We start from the raw sequence: 22,082 nt of genomic DNA, 5'->3' as shown, positions 1-22,082 counted from the left end.
ACATCAATCATATGAATGCAGTTGTGAATATCTAATTTTATGAGTTATGTGCTTTAGTTAAAATAACTTTTAGTTTGCAGAATGAAATTTATAAATGTTTTATGAAGAAGTAACAAAGAGGATTGATGAAGGCAGAATGGTGGAAGTGATATATGTGGACTTCAGTAAGGCGTTCCACAAGATTCCACATGGTACACTGGTTAGCAGGTTAGATCACATGGAATACAGGGAGAACTAGCCATTTGGGTACAGAACTGGCTCGAAGGTAGGAGACAGAGGATGATGGTAGAGGGTTGCTTTTCAGCCTGGAGGCCTGAGACTAGTGGTGTGCCACAAGGATTGGTGCTGGGTCCACTGTTTTTTGTCTTTTATATAAATGATTTGGATGTGACCATAGGATGTATTGTTAGTAAGTTTGCAGATCACACCAAAATTGGTGGTGTAGTGAATATGCAAGAAGGTTACTTCAGTGTACAATGGGACCTTGATCAGATGGGCCGATGGTCCAAGGAATGGCAGATGGCGTTTAATTTAGACAAATGTGAGGTGCTGCATTTTGGAAAGGCAAACCAGGGCAGGACTTATACATTTAATTGTAAGGTCCTGGAGAGTGTAGCTGAACAAAGAGACCTTAGAGTGCAGGTTCATAGTTCCTTGAAAGTAGAGTCACAGATAGACAGGATAATGAAGAAGGCGTTTGGTATGCTTGCCTTTATTGGTCAGTGCATTGAGTGTAGGAGTTGGGAGGATATGTTGTGGCTGTACAGGACATTGGTTAGGCCACTTTTCAAATACTGCATTCAGTTCTGGTCTCCCTGTTAAAGGAAGGATGTTGTGAAACTTGGAAGAGTTCAGAAAAGATTTACAAGAATGTTGCCAGGGTTGGAGGGTTTGAGTTGCAGGGTGAGGCTGAATAGGCTGGGATTGTTTTCCCTGGAGTATCGGAGGCTGAGGGATGATCTTATAGATGTTTATAAAGTTATTAGGGGCATAGCCAAGGTCTTTTCCCCAGGATAGCAGAGTCCAAAACTAGAGAGCTTAGGTTTAAGGTGAGAGGGGAAAGATTTAAAAGAGACCTAAGGGTCAACCTTTTCATGCAGAGGGTGGTGTGTGTATGGAATAAACTGCCAAATGAAGTGGTGGAGATCGGTACAATTACAGCATTCAAAACACATCTGGATGGGTACACAAATGGGAAGGGTTTAGAGGGATATGGGCCAAATGTTGGCAAATAGAACTAGATTAACTTAGGATATCTGGTCGGCATGGATGAATTGGACTGAAGGGTCTGTTTCCATGCTGGACAGCTCTGTGACTCTGTGTATGATAAATAAGAACGCTGTTGAGGAGCTGGTAAACATACCTGGAGTACTTACAATTCAAAGGATAGGTTTTGCTTAATTAATCAGGTCAGAAAGTGAAAAAATGCTAAAGAATAAGTGACCCCATTCTGCATTTCTTGGTGGAGACAAGATGTTTACAGTTATCTTAATGACACTACAAGATAAAGGAACAAAATTAGGCCATTCAGCCATTGAGTTTACTCAGCCATTCAATGAGATCATGACTGATCTAATAATCCTTAACTCCACTTTCCTGCCTTATTGCTATAACCTTGATTCCCTTACTGATTTAAAATCTAACTCAGCCTTGAACTTACTTAACAACCCAGCCTCTAGAGCCCTCCCGAGTAAACAATTCCACAGATTGACTACTCTCTGAGAGGAAATTCCTGTAACTGCATGACCCCTTACTTTGAGTTTATGCCTTCTCGTCCTGGATTCTCCCAATAGGGGAAACAACTTCTCTGCTTTTAACATGTTAAGTCCCCTAAGAATCCTGCATGTTTGAATAAGGTCACCTATCATTCTTCTAAATTCCAATACTGGCCCAATCTACTCAATGTCTACTCATTAAACAGACCCTTATCATCTATATCGGCCTAGTGAATCTTCTCTGGACTGTCTCAAATGCCAGTATATTATTCCTTGGATTAGGGGCTGAAAACTGTTTACAGAATTCCAGCAGTTGTCTGACAAATATATTGTATAGTTTTAGCAAGACTGCCTTACTTTTATACTCCACTCCCTTTGAAATAATGGCCAGCCTTACATTTACCTTTCCTGTTACCTGCTGAACTTCTATGCTAACATTTTGGGATCTACGCACAAAGACTCCGAAATCCCTCTGTGCTGAAGATTTCTGCAACCTTTCTCTACGTAAATAATATTGACCTCCTCTATTTTCCCTGCCTAAAGAGCGTAAACTCACATCTACCTTTATGTTCCATCTGTCAAGTTTTTACTCACTGATTTAACCTGTCTATATCCCATTGCAGACTTTTTGAGGCATCCTCACCACTTTCCTTCCCATCTATTTTTGTGTCATCCACAAACTTGGCCATAGTACATTCACTTTACCCATCCATGTCATTACTATACAGTTGGTTCTGCTGTAATGTGTGTTTCTTCAACACGAGCTGGCTGTGACGCGATTGAAGAATTTAGACTGCTATTTGTAGAACATGAACTTTCCTTACCTGTACTGGCTATAATGTGATTCCAGCCCCATTAGTTTAAATGGCAAGGCAATTGTGCAATTTTCTTATAATGTGAGATTGCATGAGAACGGAACTATCACGTTACACCACAACTGACTGTACATTGTAAATAAATGTGGCTCCAGCCCTGACCCATGTGGCACACCACTAGTTACAGCTTGTTATCCTGAAATACGCTTCTTAGCCCAGCTCTTATTCTATTAGTTAACCAATGCTCTCTCCATGCTAATACAACACCTCCAATACCACTGGCTCTTATTTTACTAAGTAGCCTAATGTATGCTCCCTTATCAAATGCCTTCTGAAAATCCAAATATATTACATTCACTGCTTCTTATTTATTCATCCTGTTTGTTACCTCCTCAAAGAATTCTAACAAATTTGTCAGGCATGATTTACCCTTTGTGAATCCATGTCGACCTGCTTGATCATATTATATATTTCTAAATGCTCTGTTATTACATCCTTTCTAACAGACTCTAACGTTTTCCCAATAACTGAAATTCTTCAGAAGCAGGATGTTAATGCTGATAGATTCTGTTTTTTGGAGGATGCTAGCATTGATCTGGTGATCGTCCCATCGGATCCCCAAGATTTGGTGCAGGCACCGCTGGTATAAGCTCACAAGGATTGTAATGTGATGTCAGTGCAGATTTTGCAGTAGCCTTATAAACCAGTACGTGTTGACTTCCACATGTCACCGTTATCAAAGTCATGTTGTTGCAGCTTGAACAAGGCGGAACTGTCAAAGTTACCTTGATACTGGATTCTTCATCAATGGTAGTCCGTGGGAGAGGTGGCCTCTCAGATATGGGAGGTGTTGCACTTCAAAGCAGCCCTGTCTACATTGATGGCATAGGGGATATTCAACTGGTTCAGGAAAGCTGAGTGGAGGACATTCATCTTGGCAATGTTTAAGGACAGGCTAAGCACCAAATGTGAGATGTTAAAAAAGTCAAGCATCCTTTGCATGTTCTTTGTGGGGGACGCCATCACACAGCAGTCGTCAGCAAACTGAAGGTCATGGATGTCCATGAGGATGAGTTCTGTTTTTGCTTAGAAACAACCAAATTTTAATGAGCTTCCCATCCAGATGATGGAGAACATAGAATATAGAACAGTATGGGCCCTTCAGCCCATGATGTTGTGCCAACTTATTATCCTTTTCTTTATTCATTCACTGGATGAGAGCGTCACTGGCTAGGCAGCATTTATTGCCCATCCCTAATTGCCCAGAGGGCAGTTAAGAGTCAACCACATTGCTGTGGGTCTGGAGTCACACGTAGGCCAGACCAGGTAAGGATGGCAGTTCCTTCCCTAAAGGGACATTAGTGAACCAGATGGGTTTTTCCGACAATCGACAATGGATTCATGGTCATCGTTATCTTAATTCCAGATAATTTATTGAATTCAAATTCCACCATCTACCATGGCGAGATTTGAACCTGGGTCCCCAGAATGTTATCTGGGTCTCTGGATTAATAGTCCAAAGATAATACCACTAGGCCATCTCCTCCCCCTACTCCAAGATCAAACTACCCTGCATACCTTACATTTTACTGTCATCCATGTGCCTATCCAAGAGATGCTTGAATGTCCCTAATGTATCTGACTCCACTACCACCGCCGGCAGCGCATTCCACACACCCACCACTCTCTGTGTAAAGAACCTACCTCTGACATCTCCACTATACCTTCCTCCAGTCACCTTAAAATTATACCCCCTCTTAATAGTCATTTCCGCCTTGGCTATCCACTTTATCTATGCCTGTCGTTGGTGGTAGGTCCTCTTGGTTGAGCTGGATGATAATGGTGAGGTAAATGCAGGCGATTACACACCTTCTTTGACAATGGTTTGGATGTAAATGGTGTCAGTGTTAGATCCTTCATGACGATAGCAGTCATTATTATCATGCAGGAATCTCAGGATCATGACAAGTTTCAACAGGCAACCAAAGTGCTAGAAGATGGTCCATAGGGCTTTATGATTTAAAGAATCAAATGCTTTGGTCTAGAATCTAAGGTGGTAACATTTGCTTTGATTAACTCTTGTGCAATAAAATTTTTCTTTTGCTTTTAAAACTCTTGCAGAATAATTCTTTCAGTTCGTAACTGGGGCACAATTCTTTCAGTTCATAACTGGACACTGAATTTCTTTTAAATGTTACTGGTCTCCACCGAGATCATAACAAGCACATATAAAAAGTTAAAAATAAACTCAAAGCTGTAAATACTTTCAAATGGTTTGAATAGAACAAATAATTCTAAAAAAAAATCTTCCTCTCTCATTGTTGCCTCTCATTCCTTTTCCTCCTTCTCTTGTTGAAGGAAGCTTGCCTGTTTTGTCGCAGCTGATTGTACCTATTGTTTACTTGGTGTCACCTTCGGAGAGGAGTGGAGTTCTGCAGGAGTCAGTGTTGGATCCACAACAATTCACATTATATTTTAATGATCTGGTGAAGGAACTGAAGGTATTGTTGCTAAGTTTGCAGGCGACACAAAGATGGGTGGAGGGACAGATGGTGTTGAGGAAATGGGGAGGCTGCAGATGGACTTGGGCAGGCAGAGGAGTACAGATAGAATACAATGAGGAAATATGTGATTATGTACTTTGGTAGGAAAAATAGAGGCTGTTTTCTAAATGGGGAAGGGCTTCAGAAAGTGAAAGCACTAAGGGACTTGGGAGTGACAGTTATTAGTACTCAATTCAAGAGGTTAGAATACAAGAGCAGCAATGTATTGCTGAAGCTGTATAAGGCTCTAGTCAGCCACATTTGGAATATTGTGAGCAATTCTATGGAAAGATGTGTTGGCCTTGGAGGGGATCCAGAGGAGGTTCACAAGAATGATCCCAGGAATGAAGGGCTTGTCATATGAGAAGCAGTTGAGACTCTGGGTCTGTACCCAATTGAGTTTAGAAGCAAGAGAGGGTATGTAATTGAAATTTATAGAATACTGAGAGACCTAGATAAAGTGGACATGTAAATTCCATTGGTAGGAGAGACTGGGACCTGAGATCTCAACCTCATAGTGAAGGAACTACACTTTAGAACTGAGATGAGGAATTTCTTCAGCCAGAACATGGTGAATCTGTGGAACTCATTACCACAGAAAGTTGTGGAGGCCAAGTCATTGGCATGTAAGACAGAGATAGACACTTTCTTGATGAGTAAGGGGATCAAGGGTTATGGGAAGAAGACAGAAAAATGGGTTTGAGAAACATATCAGCCTTGATTGAATGGCAGAACAGACTCAATGGGCTGAATGGCCTAATTCTGCTCCTATATCTTATGATCTTATATACAACAGTAATGATATGATAGAATAGACCACAGACAAGAGGATAGTAATGGAATATAATACAGTGAGGATAGTGATAGTAGAATGTGTCATTGAGAGACAGATGATGATTCTAGAGCAACACAGCCACTTTCTAATGACAGAGGTTTGCTATCAATTCCAGTTAAAAACACTTGAACAGCATCATTATTCATCGACTCTCAGTTCTGATTTATTAACGGCCCTATTGGACGAGTGTATTTTTAACATTGAGAATTTACCGTATATCTGGATTTATTTTGCTCCTTTTTAGAAAGTTAGTCCTAAGTGTAATATGAGCATCGCATGTGGTAACATACACCTTGAAAAAAAATGGAAGGCTGTAAAACTGTAACAGTTTTTAAGTGTTGGTGGGCAAATTAATTTCAAAGATTGCATCTATTATTTGCAGGGATAGTATATTAATACTTAGCACATGAACCTCAGAAAGTAATCATTTAATAATTCTTCAGATATTCCTGTCTTTTAAATGAAAAGCAACTGCAAGATCTCAAATACTTGTTCCCATATTTTAAATAGATCTCAACAAAATATTGACTGATGAGCTGTGCCATTCAATTAGAAGTGAATGGACTTATGAATATGTATTCTAAAAGGGATGTGAATTTTGATCATTACACCATGTTAAAATTAACAATTGACATGTCTAAGTAACCAGAGATCAGTAAATTGCCATAGACATTAAATGGCTTTTACACATACAATTCTATTTTACAAGAAACATTCTGGCCCAGCTTGTCCATCTGAAAGATAATTGTTTTTACATTAACTTGGCAAAGCCTAGTAGAAAGATCATTGTTTAGAAACTGATCTTGCAGCAATAAATCAAGCTGCTGTCAGGTCACTCATGACATTCCAATTCAGTCTAATTTTAATATTGATCAAAACAGTTTTATTCTAATATATTAGACATAGGCAGTGGTTTTATTGGGATAGATAAAGAGCTGTGATTATGGAATCCTCAATGTGGTTCAAGCGTTAGGTTCCCAGGAACTTTTGGCATCATGCTATCAATGAGTCAATCACAGCACAATTTCCTGGAAATGTAATGGAGTGTACCATAGAATGCAAACTTCCAGAAAATTACTCTGCAATATGATTGTGAACAGTCAGTCCATGTATTAAAAATGTTTCTTTTCTGTGTTTGTATTTCCACTTTATAAGGTAGATTCTTTCTTTAGAATTTGTGTTTCAGCCAAGGCTCAGTTGATAGCATTCTTGTCTGAGTCTCAGTCTCAAGCCCGCCCATAAATCAAGGTTGACATGTCAGTGCTGCTCGGCCAGAGGTTCTGTTCAAGGGAGATTATAAACTGTACCTCAACTGTCCTCTCAAGTGGATGTAAGTGATCCCATAGCACCTTAAAGACAAGTGAGGGGTGTTAACACAGTGTCGTGGCCAATATAGATCCCTTGAGCAACATCATAAAAACAGATTATTTGGTCATTATCATATTGCTGTGTGCAAATTGACTGCTGCATTTATAGCAGTGGCCACATGACCATTATGTGGCATTGTGCAAGATACTGCATTGCATTGCATTTATTTATTGTCAGCATTCCTGACACAAGACTTCCAAAACAAGCTCTCTATTTGGTGTTTGGACGCAGCACATGGTTACCAGGAAGGCAGAAAACATGTAAGGAACATCCTCAAAACCTACCTGAAAAAATTGCAACATCCCCACTTACCCATGGAAAATTAGACCTGAATCTGGATCATCAAACTGCAGCAGGAAAATCTATGAAGGTGCAACAACCATCTTGAGTATCTCAAACTGGCCCAGGTGGTGGCCAAGTGTAAATAGTGCATTGAATGTGCAACAACCTGGCCATCCCACTCACTGCTTCTACAAATACTAGCTGCCCCAACTGTGGCAGGGTGGTACACCAGCATTGGTCTGTTCAGTTACCTCGGTACTCATAGCTCTGGAGTAGAGGAAAGTCATCAAGATATCCTTGGGCTAATGTTACTGCCTAAGAAGAGGAGAGAAAAGCACTTTTATAAGTAAGGCCCAGGTTTTCACTCCCAAGGCGAGTGATCATTTTCCAGCATACGCCTTGGGAAAAAGTGCTCCAAAGAATGGGATCATCATACCGCAGATGTTGTGAGTGGGCCAGTTTGTGCTACAGTCATGCACCCTGCTTCTACAAAGAATTTGGATATAGCCTGAGTTCTAAGGTAGGTTAAAAGACCTGCTTTGCTGAGCAACCTTTGCCCCTGCTGTGTGGTTGAATATTATGCCCCTTATCTCTTACCCCTCACAACCTATCACTGTCTACCCACTTTCTATGTCCCAACTGTGCCAACTCATGCCAATCCATTACTCTGGGCATCTCTAACGATTTCTCTTATCTTCCAACACAACCTCTATCCATACACCCAGCCCAAATTATCCATCAAAACCCCTTTGCCTACTTAGTTTCAAATCAGGCAAATCTACATCCCTCACCAACACACCTTTGTCTTTGCAACCTCCGTGCCAACCCATGTGCGCTGGATAGACCTCAGACCTATTTCAGACCGATTTCCCTGTCTGGGTGCAGCTCCAAAAATGCTCAAGAAGCTTGACACAAAGCAGGCACTTGACTGGCTCCACATCCATAAGTATCCACTCCCTCCCTTACTAATGTATCTATAAGATGCACTGCAGAACTTCACTAAAAATCCTTAGACAACACCTTTCAAATCCACAGCTATTTCCATCTTAAAAGACAAGGGCAGAAGATACATGAGAACACCACCACCTGCAAATGGTGCTCCAATCCACACCTACCATCCTGACTTGGAAATATATTGACATTCCTTCACTGTTGCTGGGCCAAAATCCTGGAATTCCATCCATAACAGAATTCTGGGCCAACCTACAGCAGGTGGTCAATAGTGGTTCAAGAAGGCATCTTCTCAAGGGCAGCTAGTGACAGACAATAAATGCTGGTCAGCCAGCAACCCAACGTCCTATGAGTGAATTTAAAAAAAAATGCGTACAGAGATGAAATGAAGTAGTAGTATAATAAAGTAGTAAAATAGTCGTAGCAGACTTCACTAAATATTACATAAAAGGCTCATTAATAAATGTATATCTGATACATTTGAATCTCAAGTATTTCATCACATTTAAAAACAAAACTTTTATTCATAGTCTCACATCAAAGTCTGTTTATCCCTTAATAACCTCATAAATTTGTCAATCAAACTGTGAACTTGCAACACCCATACCCTGCAGTGCCATTATCACAGATTGTAAAAACAATGATAATACTATAATGATAGCCCTTAGGCTTATGCCAACAAACAACTATTAAATGAGTTTTGCAACTTAGAAATACAGGCAGTCTGGTTTTGTTTTCTTCAAAAGTTGAAGATCAGGGGATATAAGTAAATTGACAACTTGACAATTCCACACACCTTTCCCAGTTTTTACAATCATTGTTTTCTCCTCTCCATTGTCACATACAAGTATGGGAATACTTCATAATCAAAATTGGTGATTTTAACATCTGTTTCCGCTGATGTTAAGGGGTTTACTTAGTTCTGAATTACTCCATTCATTTCATAGGGATCGGCTTTGAGTTATTGTGCTCCCCAGATTCCATCTATTAGTGGGAGCTCAGCATCAATAGGATTTGGGGGTTTAATCAGCAAAAGTCAATATGGTTGGCACTGGGATATCATACAGCAAGACGGAAATTAAGATAAACATGTACTAGCTTACTTCCACTTTTCTGAATGACAGATCGGCTGTTAACTGCAGTTGTTTCTTTCAAGTCTGACCAAAACCATATGAAGCTACAGCTAGGGTAAAAGGAATGGAAAGGCTGTGATGGAAAAGTTAAAGTGCACGTTTCACTTTAACTTTATGATTTAAAAGCAATCAGGGAGGTAAAATACTATTAAAGAGGAACAGTTTAATAAAAAGTGTCATTTATGAAGTCGTGAAGAGGTAAAAAGACTGAAGATTGACATCATATCCTATTTGCTGAATTGTAAAGATGTCAGTCCTAGGTAGAGAACTTTTTCAGACAGATTGACAGAGCACTAGACCACCCAACAGCTAGGCTGTGTAATTGTAGTTTGTTAAGCTAACAATGTAAACTCATAATTAATGTGAACACAGTGCATTTTAATGGAGGAGGAATGGTACAAAATGTTTAACTGAAACATTACAACAGAAAGTCAGATCATGCGGACATGAGACATGCACAGATGTAAGGTTTTTAATTGGTTACAGATTATCTTGGACTCTATCTAACTCTCTTCACACTGCCTCACATCCACTTCAAGGAAGAGGTTCTCACCTCATTTCTCTCTTTACCAGTCTTTTGATTGCTGCAGATGAAAGCAATGTTTTTGATTTTGTCAGTAACAGTTCCTGCAGTTCAGCACATGCACTCACCATGTGTAACATCAGATTAGACTCACTAATAAAGCTCACATTACTATTTGTGTTCTCCGAACAGAATAGAGCAGGTTCTGCAGAGTGCCAGAGTGGCTCTTTTTTAAAAGTTAATGTTAAACATTGATGTTATTCAGTTAAAGGAGTCTTAAATGAACAGGTTGTCATCCTTTATCCACTGGTGAGCAGATCCTGCCTAGTATCATGAATGCTTAGGTCTGTGGCATGCAGAGGTTTCTTGAGACCACTGTTTTATTTGGCTTCTTGTTTGACACCGTTTTCAGTTTGTGAATGACTGTAAGTTTGCTCAGTTTGCTGTGGTTTTGGCCTTGAACACTATGCTTTTTTATTGGATTAGAACAAGATAGGTTAACATCATGAGATGACATTGTGCCACCTGTTTTTTTTCTTTCCTCTCCTGTTTTTGGATGGCTAGATGTAAATACAGGCACCAGAAGCCATAAATGAATTGCTGTGATTCAAGGAATCAGTAGGCACTACATTAACAGTCCTCCACTGTTCAACAGAAGGAAAACTTCTTCAAAGTGATCTAGCATAAGGAAAATTGATGATTTGCTAGATGCACAAGAAACTGGATCTTCCAATATAAGAGTTTGAGTGAATTTAAATATTAGATTGATTTCTGTCCTAATAATATTAGAAATTTCTAATATTTCTAATATTATTAGGACAGAAATCAATCTCAGCAGCATGTTTCTGACCAAGGGGCCTGAGGGTTGTTAGAAACTTGCCTTCAGGTCTCATCTTTATCCCTGGGATGAGCTGCTGCTGTCTTGTCGTACCCAACAAATACATTTAGGCCTGTTTGTTAGGAATTGGTGGTGGGAGAACCAATTGTTGCAAGTGTGAAGATGCATGAAGTCTTGCTCCCCAGTCACACAGGAAGGGTATTTCTACAGAAATATGTATTTTTAATTTACTTGTAGCTGTTGTCTTTATAGGCCATTGAAAAATAATGGTGCTGCATCAATAAATAATTATGTAAAATAGATTACCTTTCATTATGCTCTTCATTAACTAAATCAACCCATAGCTCATTCCACTGCTGAATTGATTCCTACCCCAATAAATTTTAAGGTGCTTTATTGCAAAGTGCTCTGAAGATCTGAGTGTTTATATTAGTGGAACGCTTCTTTTTGAGTTTGTTTAAACTTTTGAGGCTCATCCCATGAAAGTAATGGCTAGGGAAATTAAACAAACCAATCAGTTTGCTTTGTGGACATAAAGGGTGGTTCACTAATCTGTGGACAAATAAACAGCTCAGGATGTGGCTGAAGGTTAGGTCAGCTACAAATGCTACTCAGAATGACACATCTGCAAGTTTACACTTGGGCTAAGTCCATCATACACTTTAACCACTTGTTGCATCTTTTCCCAGTAAGGAGGTTTATTTTATCATGTGAATGGTACGCATAGTTGTTATACCTTAACACCAGCCAGTGGATGAAAGTGGCAGGAATTGAGTTCTTTCAGCCTGAAGGCTCTCAGTCAGTCACATTCCTCCAGCTGCTGTGTTTTTATAGCATGGGTGTTTTCCCTCCTCTCTGCCTCCATTGTTCTAATGACCCATGACAGCTTTCTTAAAGCTGAGCTCTGCCAGCGTGCTTTCCCCTTCACAGGACTTGTAATATTGGCTCAAGATCTGAACAGAGTTTCTTCTGGCTTTAAAATCAATTAATCTGAAGCGCAAAAGCAAAGATACAATTAAGATATTTAATACAAAACATATATCAGAGACTATTTTGTGTGGAAATACTATAAATCTGAAACTTGACACAAGTTTGACTGCTCAGTTTAATACTGTTGTTCTCCCATACCTGATCGATTCAACAACATATTTATACCTTGTGTGTTATGCTCCAATAAAAAATAAGATGCAGCGTAAAAGTTAGAGATTGTTATGAAATGTGAACTGAGCATAATTCATTGCAGTTAGCCAGTAGGGCAGCCTATGCCTGATGTGTGCAGGCATACATCCATGGGCGCCATTTTGTCAGGCATTCTGATTTGCCTAGAGACTTGTAGCAAGTACCTGCAGTCCAATGGTCTTATTTAAATGATGGTAGAGGCACAATTTCAGTTGGGTCAAAAGAAATCCAAGTCGGCAAAGGAGTACAGTGGGCAATTTGTCCAACATCAGTAATAGTTAGAGCCAGGCCGTCTGCCTCTACAGTAATTGGAAAGAGTTCTAAATACAGTTTTTTTAGATACTCTCAAAACCATACCTAAAACATGTTTTGCATTACTTCTTGGCATATGCTGGGAGTAAAAGATTATACATCACTCATTCATTGTGTTCTGTCCATCCGAAATGGATGTTGCAGTATTTACTCCTTGTGCAGAAAGGACCAGTGCAACTGAAGACGTGGTCAGTAAGTTTGTGGATAACACTAAAATTGGTAGCGTTGTAGACAGTGAAGAAAGTTTTCTAAGATTACAAAGGGATCTTGGTCAAATGGGTCAATGGGCTAAATAATGGCAGATGGAGTCCAATCTGGATAAATGTGAGGTATTGCATTTTGGCACAACAAACAAGGGTAGGGCTTATACAATTAATGGTAGGGCCTTGGGTAGTGTTGTAGAACAGAGGAATCTGGGGTGCTGGTACATAATTCTTTAAGTTTGCGTCACATATAGACAGGAAGGTTAAAAAGGCATTTGGCATGCTTGCCTTCATTGCTCAATGCTTTTAGTATAAGAGTTGAAATGTTATGTTAAGGTTGTACAGGACATTGGTGAGGCCTGTTCTGGAATACTGTGTCCAGTTCTGGTCACCCAGTTATCGGAAGGATATTATCAAGATGGAGAGGGTTCAAAAGAGATTTACCAGGATGTTGCCAGGTATGGAAAGTTGGAGTTATAAAGAAAGGCTGGATAGGCTGGGACTTTTTTCACTGGAGCGTAGGACATTGAGAGGCGACCAGATAGAAGTTTATAAAATAATGAGAGGTACAGCTAGAGTTAATGGTAGTTGTCTTTTCCCTAAGATGGGGGATTTCAAGACTAGGAGGCACATTTTTAAGGTGAGAGGAGAGAGATTTAAAAAAGACGTAAGAGGCAAATATTTTACACAGAGGGTGGTTCGCATATGGGATGAACTTCATGAGGAAGTGGTGGATGCGGGTACAATTACAATGTTTAAAAGACATTTGGATGGATATATGAATAGGAAAGGTTGGGAGGGATATGGGCCAGGAGCAGACAGGTGGGACTAGTTTAGTTTGGGATTATGTTTGGCATGGACTGGTTGAACAGAAGGGTCTGTTTCTGTGCTGTATGACTCTATGACTCTACGACTCTACTATATAGCACAGTTTCAAATCAGAAATCTTGAATTTTTTTAAAACTTCAAAATACATACATTAGGTATGGTCAGGGATAAAAATAAAAAAACTGAAGAGATGACAGCTGTGGTAGGAGGCCGAGTCCTTTTCAAAGGAGGACATGGATTAACATACAATGGCAAACAGCAGGACCTGTATGGGCATCCCAGCGCAACTCATCATCTTACATCACTGTTATATCTCACAGCAAACAGATTAACATGGTTGAGATGAAAGGTAAATCTGTTGCTGGGGGGGAGAGGGCGGAATACTTGGTTATAGTGGCTGCCATTATGGGATCTTCTGGTCCTACAAATGTACTAGTTCACTATTTCTTGCAAGCTAAGTTTTACTAAGCAGTGCATCCTTTGTGGACTACTCTGTGGTATTAATATGCTCTCAGGGCTCTGCATACATCATAGGATCCTAATTTGTGTGAATTTATCTGCTGAAGAAATCACCAGCAGGAATATGAGATTGGAGGATATTGGTACAGGGGTGGGTCAAATGGCCCCTTGTGCCTATTCCACCTTTCAATAAGCTCATGGCTGTCCTTCCACATAGATTCCACTTTCCTACTCTATCCCCATGCTCCTGATTCCCTTAACACCCAAAACTCTATTCATATTAGTCTACACTTGCATATGCCCCCCCTAAGACTATCTATCTCACTTGCAGAACATTGTTTGACTTTGCCCTTGTCTCAGCTTATTTGCTGCTGAAACCCTTGTCCATGCCTTCATTGAGACTGAACTATTCTAACTCACTCCTGGCTGGACCCCAACTTCTTCAGATTTGAAGTAACCCAAAGTTTGCTGCCCATGTCCTAACTGACAGCAAGTTCTGTTCCTCTATCATTCCTGTACTCACTGGCCTACTTCCTTGTCAAAAATTCTCATCCACATTTTCAAATCTCTTCATGATCTTGCTCCTTCCAATCTCTGTAACCTCGTCCAATCCCACGATCTTTTGACACAGCTGTCTAATATCTTTTCTAATTCTGACCACTTGAGTATTCCAAATCATAATTACCTCATTATTGGTAGCTGAGCCTTCAGTTGCATAACTCCAAAGTCTGGAATTTCCTCCCTACAACTCCCTAACTCTCCTTTTTCTTTCCTTCCCTTAAAGCTCTTCTTCAATTGTACTTCTTTGACCAAGGTTTTAGTCAACTGACTTAATATTTCTTTAAGTGGTCAGCATCGTACTTGGTTTTATAATGCTCTTGTGTAACGTCTTGGATATTCAATAACTTAAAGTTGCTATATAAATATAAGATATTGATGCTGTTAAATATACTCACCAACAGAGCAGCCCCCATACATTCAGGTAGGGAATTTAAAGGATTTGTATCTCTGTGGGTGAAAAGATTTCTTGTAATTTCAAACCTAATTAGTTGATCTCTAGTTTTGCACTCTCCAGATAAGGGAAACAGTTCCTCAGGACCTACCCCATCAAGACCCCTCAGAATTTAATATTTCCTGCTGAGGTTCATCTCTTCTGAATACCAGAGAACATATAGCCATTCTACTCAGTCTTTCCTCATAGGAATCAACATAGTGAAATTGCACTGTGTCTCAGAAAGTTTGTCCTTGGCTAAGAAAAGCAAAACCATACTTGCCTGTTAACTTTCTGTGAATTGTGTGCAAAGTCATTAAAATCTTACTCAGTGTCGAATTCACTCGCCCCTCACTTTTTAGAAACTAACTTGGGGGCATAAATCAATAAGAAGGCGTATAATTTTAAAGTGAAAGGAAGAAGGTTAAGAGGGTATTTAAGGAAAACCATTTTTGTCCAGAGGAGGCTGGGGGTTTGATATGCCCTGTCTAGGTAGGTAGCTGAGGCGAAAAGCCTCACAATCTTTCAAAAGTACTTGGAAGAGCATTGAAGTGTCATAACATCCAAGGCTATAGGTCTAGTGTAGGAAAGTGAGACCACTGTAGGTTGTAGCATATTTTTGGTGGCACAGAGTCAATGGGCCAAAGGGCCCTTCTGCATTCCATGATTCTATGATATTCTGCTGTTCTACTCTTCAAGTCAAAATGGAACATTTCACACAATATTATGCTGGACTGAAAGCAAGACAATAAATCCAAAACTGTTAATTTAAAATAATAACAGGAAATGTTGAGAATACTCATCGTATCTCACAGAAACTGTTAAGAGAGAAACAGAGTTAATGTTTCTGATGAAAAGTCATCCATCCAAACAGATCAGTTTCTCGTGTTTCAAATGCTACCTCACCTGATGAGCATTTCCTCATTTCTGTTATTGTTTCATTGTTCCAACACCCACAGTATTTTGCTTCATTACTGTTCAATTTAACTCAACTACCTTCCACACTCTAGCAAACCGAGGTGTCAAATTTTCAACTATTAATTTGGTTTGTTAATTTTTGGGACATTTACTTGGTCTTAGTGTTGTCTGATACATGTAGTTTTTGCAGTACAATCATAACACAGTCCAAAGGTCTCTCTGATGGCCCAACTAGCACTCCATTGTCAAGCAACTGTGTAGTTCCTGGGAGTAGGAAAGTAGTGTTTGATACAGAGCAAGGAACTTGGGAGTCAGGTTTCTGGTGCACTTTATGGAGTTTTAATTTGGCTTCTAGTTAGAAAGTTAGCTGCTGAGAGATGAGGAGTTGTGTGCACGTGAGTCCGTGTGTTTGTGTGTGGGCCTTGGGATGTCAGGGGCCTCAGTTTGGGACAAAATGAGAAGGGATCACAGCACAGTCCTAGGGAAGTAGGAGGCCTGCGTTAGTTTGGACGTTTAGTGGATGGTGGGAATTGTCAAATTTCTGCGAAGGGAATGTCAGAGGCTTGGTAGGTTGTGGAGTTATTGGAGACTTGAATGATGTTCAAAGCCCAGATGGTTGGGCTGGAGACTTCATGAGGAAGTCAGTGGTCTTGTGCAGGAGGTCAGGGAAAGATTGGAAGGGTCAGTGAGCAGGGGTGACCAATACTAAGAAGGTACACTGCATCTGGCAACCTGGCTTTAGATGCCAGGTTTATCCAAGTACAGGACACCTGAATTAAGTTTCAAATAGTGAATACAAGGGAGGCTTACGATTAAAGCACCACCTATTGTCCAGGGAGCAGATTTGTCATTCACCCAAACAACTTCCCCCTACCTGATACATTTTGCCACTGGGAAAACCAGATGAATGGGATGTGTTCTGGATTCCGATTTTAAACACTTTATCCTCAACCTGTGACTCAAACCATTCATGTTTTGAAGTAAAAATGTTATCCCCTTTGCCAACCACAAATGTTCATTCAATGTCTACCAAATCTAGGAATTCTTGGACAATTGGGATGCAGGAAGAAATGCTTGGAATTGACATTCTATTAAAAAGATAGTGAATAATCCTGCCATTGTATTAGAAACGAAACATCGCCAGTAGATTGTAAAGAATTCTGCCATTGTGGTACAGAAACTTTTCTGTTGTATTGTAAACTAATAATTTTGAAGCAACTATAGGGTTTTTCCAATAAATTGTTAATTAGCGAGACAATAGCGTAATGGTATTGTAACTGGTCTAGTAGTCTAAAGACCCAGGTAATGCTGTAGGGTCCTGGGTTTGAATCCTACCATGACAGATTGCTAGGAATTAAAAGTCAATGATCCATCTTCAGTCTTCAGTCAATTTGGTTCACTCCACATGTTATCAAGAAAGAGTTAGTGGCTCTACGTACTTCAAAGGCTATGGGCCTAACAATATTCTAGCAACAGGACTGAAGACTTGTGCCCCAGAACTTACCACACTCCAAGCTAAGTTATGAATCTTCCCTGCAATGTGGAAAATTGCTCAGTTATGTTCTGTATACAAAAGGTAGGAGGACAAGTCCAACCTGGCCAATTACTGCTTCATCTGTCTACCCTTGATCATCAGTAAAATAATGAAATGGATCATGTAATTCCTCTGTTGTCTGAAATAGATCATCAACAGTGCTATCAAGCAGCACTAGCTTAGCAATAACAAACTTTGAAAATGCCGGAAGTCTGGTATCATCTGAGAGAACAGAATTAACGTCTCAAGTCCAATTTGATGAAAAGTCACAAGCACAAAAACTCACTCCATCCACTACTGATGCACAGTGTCAGCAATGTCATTTACAAGATGTACTGCAGAAATTCTCCAAGTCTTCTTAGTCACCATCTTCCAAACCCATGACCACAACCACCTAGAATTACAGGGGGAGCAGATACATCTGCACCAGTGATTCAAGAAGGGAGCTTACAACCACCTTCAAGGTGATTAGGGATCGGCAATAAATGCTGGCCTAGCCAGTGATACCTTTTTCCCCTGAATGCATAACAAAAAAATAAATAAAGTACTTATTTTATTGCACACTGTCTAAGAGATGCACTCATATGATTTTGATAATTCACATATTCAAAACCATGGATCAACTAGCAGATTGTTTTGTGAATTGTGTAGTTAAAAATCTTGGGCTCACTTAGGTTATTCTGCCTTAAAACCAAAGTCTGCACACACAGAATGCAGTCAAACCCTTGACAACTTGCCTGCTGTGCCGAAACGAGTCTCCAGTGGTCTATAATTCTTAATGTCTCCTGCTAAATTTCATTGCAGCCTGCTTCAATGCACAACAACATTACTATGTTTGCGATTTGCTTTTTGTCATGTTATTCTGTTTTGGTTACTGCATGTTATATCGTAATTCATACTTAGAATATTTGACTTTAAAGAGAAACACTCAGATTCCATGGCAACAAATAAGACTTTAGAAAGACAATAAGACAATAACTTCAGACTAAAGGTATCATGCCAATGCATTTCACAACACACTGAAAGATCCATGCCTGGATTATTCCACTCTCTCATTGCCATGTTTGCTATCTCAATAGACTCATGCTATGACAAGTGGTATTTCTGCAGATGTGCAAACTTCTCCTATGTGACTTGTGAATTTTTAACTTTTTTATTTAAAGTTAACTGAACATAATACATTTATGGAACCAGATGTGATTAACACCTTTTGATTCAAACACACTAAAGAGTCATGTACAAATGTCACTGAAACCCAGAACCTTGCCTTCCCTGATTACGTAGGTGTGGGTAATCAGACTTGGCTGTCCAATGATCAGCAAAGATTCCAACTATGAGATGTTTTGAAGCCAGCAGTGGTGCTGTACACAGGTGTAAAGAACACAAAAAGATATGAGAAGCATCAAAATGCGTTGCCTGTAACTTGGATATGATGGTGAAGGTGCAGCATGTTGTAAGCAGCAGCTACATTTATCGAACCTGCCCCTGCCATCCCTCACCCTTCTTTGGGCTGATGTTATTTCAGGACGTGCACAAAAGGGATGGAGACACAGTGTTACAGGTCTGTGCTCCTTTTCCTGTGTGTCACACTTATAAGCTGGAATAATGATCTGGTACGAGTAGAAAAATAGTGTTCAGCTGGCTAGCAGTACCATGCAGTTGCTTTTTTAAATGCAAAGTTGTTTGCTTGTCCTAATATCAGATTTGGTGTTGCTGTGGAGCTGCACAGGCAGCATAAGTGCAGCATAAATAGTTACTCAATCAAGGAGCTTCTGACCCTTTCATGTAAAAGCTTGAGAGAAAAGTTTACAATAGGATTACTTGTTATAGTGCTGTTGGCCTTTTATTGGCATTGCACTATTTAAAAGCCTCAGGCATACTGACCTCTTCTTTTCTATGTTGCTTATTTAATACTGAGCAAAGTTGCTTCAGCCTTTTTAACAGCCGTTTAATGTTTCCTCCTTTCTGGGAACACTGAACACTATTTTTCTGTTTATACTGGCTCATCATTCTAGCTAATGAGTGTGATACACAGGAAACTGGAGCACAGACGTGTAACATGTGTCCCCATACCCTTTGTGCACGTCCTGAAGTTGTACCAGTCCAAGGAAAGGTGAGGGGTGGGGGGTAGGGTGTTGGATTTGGTAAATGTAGCTACTGCTTACAACAGGCTGCACCTTCATCGTCATATCCAGGTGTTATAGGCAATGCATTTTGATGCATCCCAATCTTATTGTGTTCTTTACGTATGCAGCACCACTGCTGACTTCAAAATATCTCTCAGTTGGAAACTTTTACTGATTATTCGATAGCACAGTCTGATTACCTACATTTACCAAGTTGTGACTAGCCACATTTACAACTACTGTTGTTTCTGCCTAGTAACCACTGTGAGGAAATGCCTTCACAGAATCTAGACCAGCCCAGCATAGTACCATAGTTAGAGCTGTGTCATCTGTTGTAAGGATATCCGCTGCAAATATGTGTCATAGCATTGAGACAGTCGTTGACACAGTGGCCTCAATCCTGCTCGTGAAATTTACTTTGTCTTAATTTTTAGCTGATACTTTTGTAATTCCCTCAGCCTTGGCAAACATTGATAACAAGATCCCTTAGGAGTGCTGTGTCAGTTCCCACCCAAAATTCCATTCAGGCTTGCTTGGCAGTTTGGACAAGCAGCTGTCTGGTGGCACGCAGGTAGGTCCTGGGAATAAACTTTGCTTGGTTTTTATTTGCCAAAGTAAGCATGGTGGCACGTACTGAAGTCCTTGTGAGCACACAGAATTCCCGTTAAAATTAGGGCTTGTACATTTACATATGGTGGAGGCTTACTTTTGGCAATATGTTGCATTGTTTTCCTTAGATCTTTTGGATTTCTTTGTCTGCTTCCTGTTTTAGTTTCCTAAAATATTGCCTGCTGTCCCACCCTTCCTCTTTCAGCTGGGTTATGGACATTCCCATAGCAACCGTTTATGTGCTCTTATAATCAGCCAGTGGGTGTTTACAGGACAGAAGCAACCTGCCTCCAGTGATAGAGACTGCCCTGCTGTGTAACCCCGCTGTGACCTGGCTGAGAGAAGGCAATTCTTGTGCAGTGACGGCATGTGAGTTTCAATTGCAGCTTCTGAGGGAGGGTGTGCAAGTACTGCGAAACAATTTAGTGTTGGATTTACTGGGTCATTCCACAAAGCACATTGGTTTATGTGTTCCTTTGACTGCTAAGATGCTACATTAAATTTAAACAAATATTTTGTATTATCATCCCAGAAACAAAATTACAGACAACCACTGCATAGATATAACACAGTAATCGCAAGCAGTTTGTATTATAAATAGTATGATTCTACAACGCATACAACCTTCTGAGCAATAAGTTAGTGAATTCCTTTATACCACTGTTCTCCTATGACCTCAGCTAACCAGTGGCCACAAGATTCAGCGTTTTTTTTTTACTTATTTTTATTACTAAATTAGATAAACATCTTTAATAAATCAAATAACTGACTATCAACAAAAATATTTTAGTTCATAGGTTATCATAGAACATATTTACCCTAAGGATTTGTAGAATATTCCTTTTCCATATTTTCACTGAATTATGTTGTGCATAATGATTATTCCTGCTTGGTTATTTGACTCTATTAATAATATTTGTTTATTAAAAATGTTTTTTAAAATTATTTAATTTTTCAGGTTATTTCGAATGGGAAAGTTTTTGAATTACAACACAGGGAGAGTTTCAGGGATATTTATAAGATTAGACATGTATTCCAGAGGGACAAAGTGAGGCCAGCTTGATGGAGAGTGAACCATATGCTGCATAGACTTGAAACAATACTTTTTGGCATAAGTATATGTGTAGGTTTAAACAGTTGTCTCTCTCTCTCTCTCTTTCTCTTTCTCTCTCATAGATGTACAGCAATTCAGCAACTTGTTCCATTTGCATCACTGTTCCAGCTGTGTAGCAGATGAAACATGTATGTTTCTTCAGATAACAACAATTAAAAATGTACAGATAGTGATGCCTAAAGAACTTGCAGACCAACAACAGGAAAGTTTTTTTGATTGGGTGTATTTGTCTCCTTTACGAACTGTTAGCTTCCTTTTGGTATAATAAATTTAATACTATAATAGTTACGATTCTCAACACATTTAAATCTTGTGAATAATTAACAAAATGTCAGTGTACAAAAGGAACCATAATTGCTTTGGAATTAATTTTCCAGAAATTGATATCGCTGGCAAGGCAAACGTTTATCAGTCATGTCTAGTTGCCTTTGAGAAGCTATATGTTGGCCGCCTTCTTGATGGGCTGCAGTCCATGTGGTGGTGTTAATTCCACAGCGCTATTGGCTAGCAGTTTCCAGAAATTTGACCCTGCAACAAAGAAGGAATGACACAATATGTCCCTGTCCAGAGAATGCGTGGGTTGGAGGGAAACTTGGAGTTGGTGGGGTTCCCATGTGTCTGTTGGCCATTGTTATTCTAGGTAATGGGTGTTGACGGTGTGTGAAGTGCTGCAGAAGAAATCTTGATGATTTGTTGCAGTGCATCCTGTAGATAGAATTGTTTTATATCTTTGCTTAGTTAATGAAACTTTACTCTTTTCCAATGTTTTCATATTGGCACAGCATTTAATTGTAACCAGACAGTGA

The 22,082-nt window shown here is 39.7% G+C and overlaps 1 protein-coding gene across 5 annotated transcripts in view; it reads left to right on the top strand.

Annotated features, from left to right (window-relative positions):
* The window catches only part of heg1 (heart development protein with EGF-like domains 1), a 127,351-nt gene that overhangs the window by 62,429 nt on the left and 42,840 nt on the right, over nucleotides 1–22,082 (top strand). The window contains exons 1-2 of one of the 5 annotated variants that reach the window (XM_048599327.1): nucleotides 20,466–20,531; nucleotides 21,339–21,404. The exons of 3 other annotated variants lie outside the window; for them this stretch is intronic. The gene's annotated coding sequence lies outside the window, so the exon portion shown is untranslated. Of the gene's footprint in view, nucleotides 1–20,461; nucleotides 20,532–21,338; nucleotides 21,405–22,082 lie in introns of those variants that run through there. One more of the 5 variants, XM_048599328.1, reaches the window with a different exon arrangement.

Source organism: Rhincodon typus, chromosome 7 (assembly GCF_021869965.1).
Source record: "Rhincodon typus isolate 14 chromosome 7, sRhiTyp1.1, whole genome shotgun sequence".
Classification (NCBI taxonomy): domain Eukaryota; kingdom Metazoa; phylum Chordata; class Chondrichthyes; order Orectolobiformes; family Rhincodontidae; genus Rhincodon; species Rhincodon typus.
This window is presented reverse-complemented; position numbering and strand designations above follow the sequence as displayed.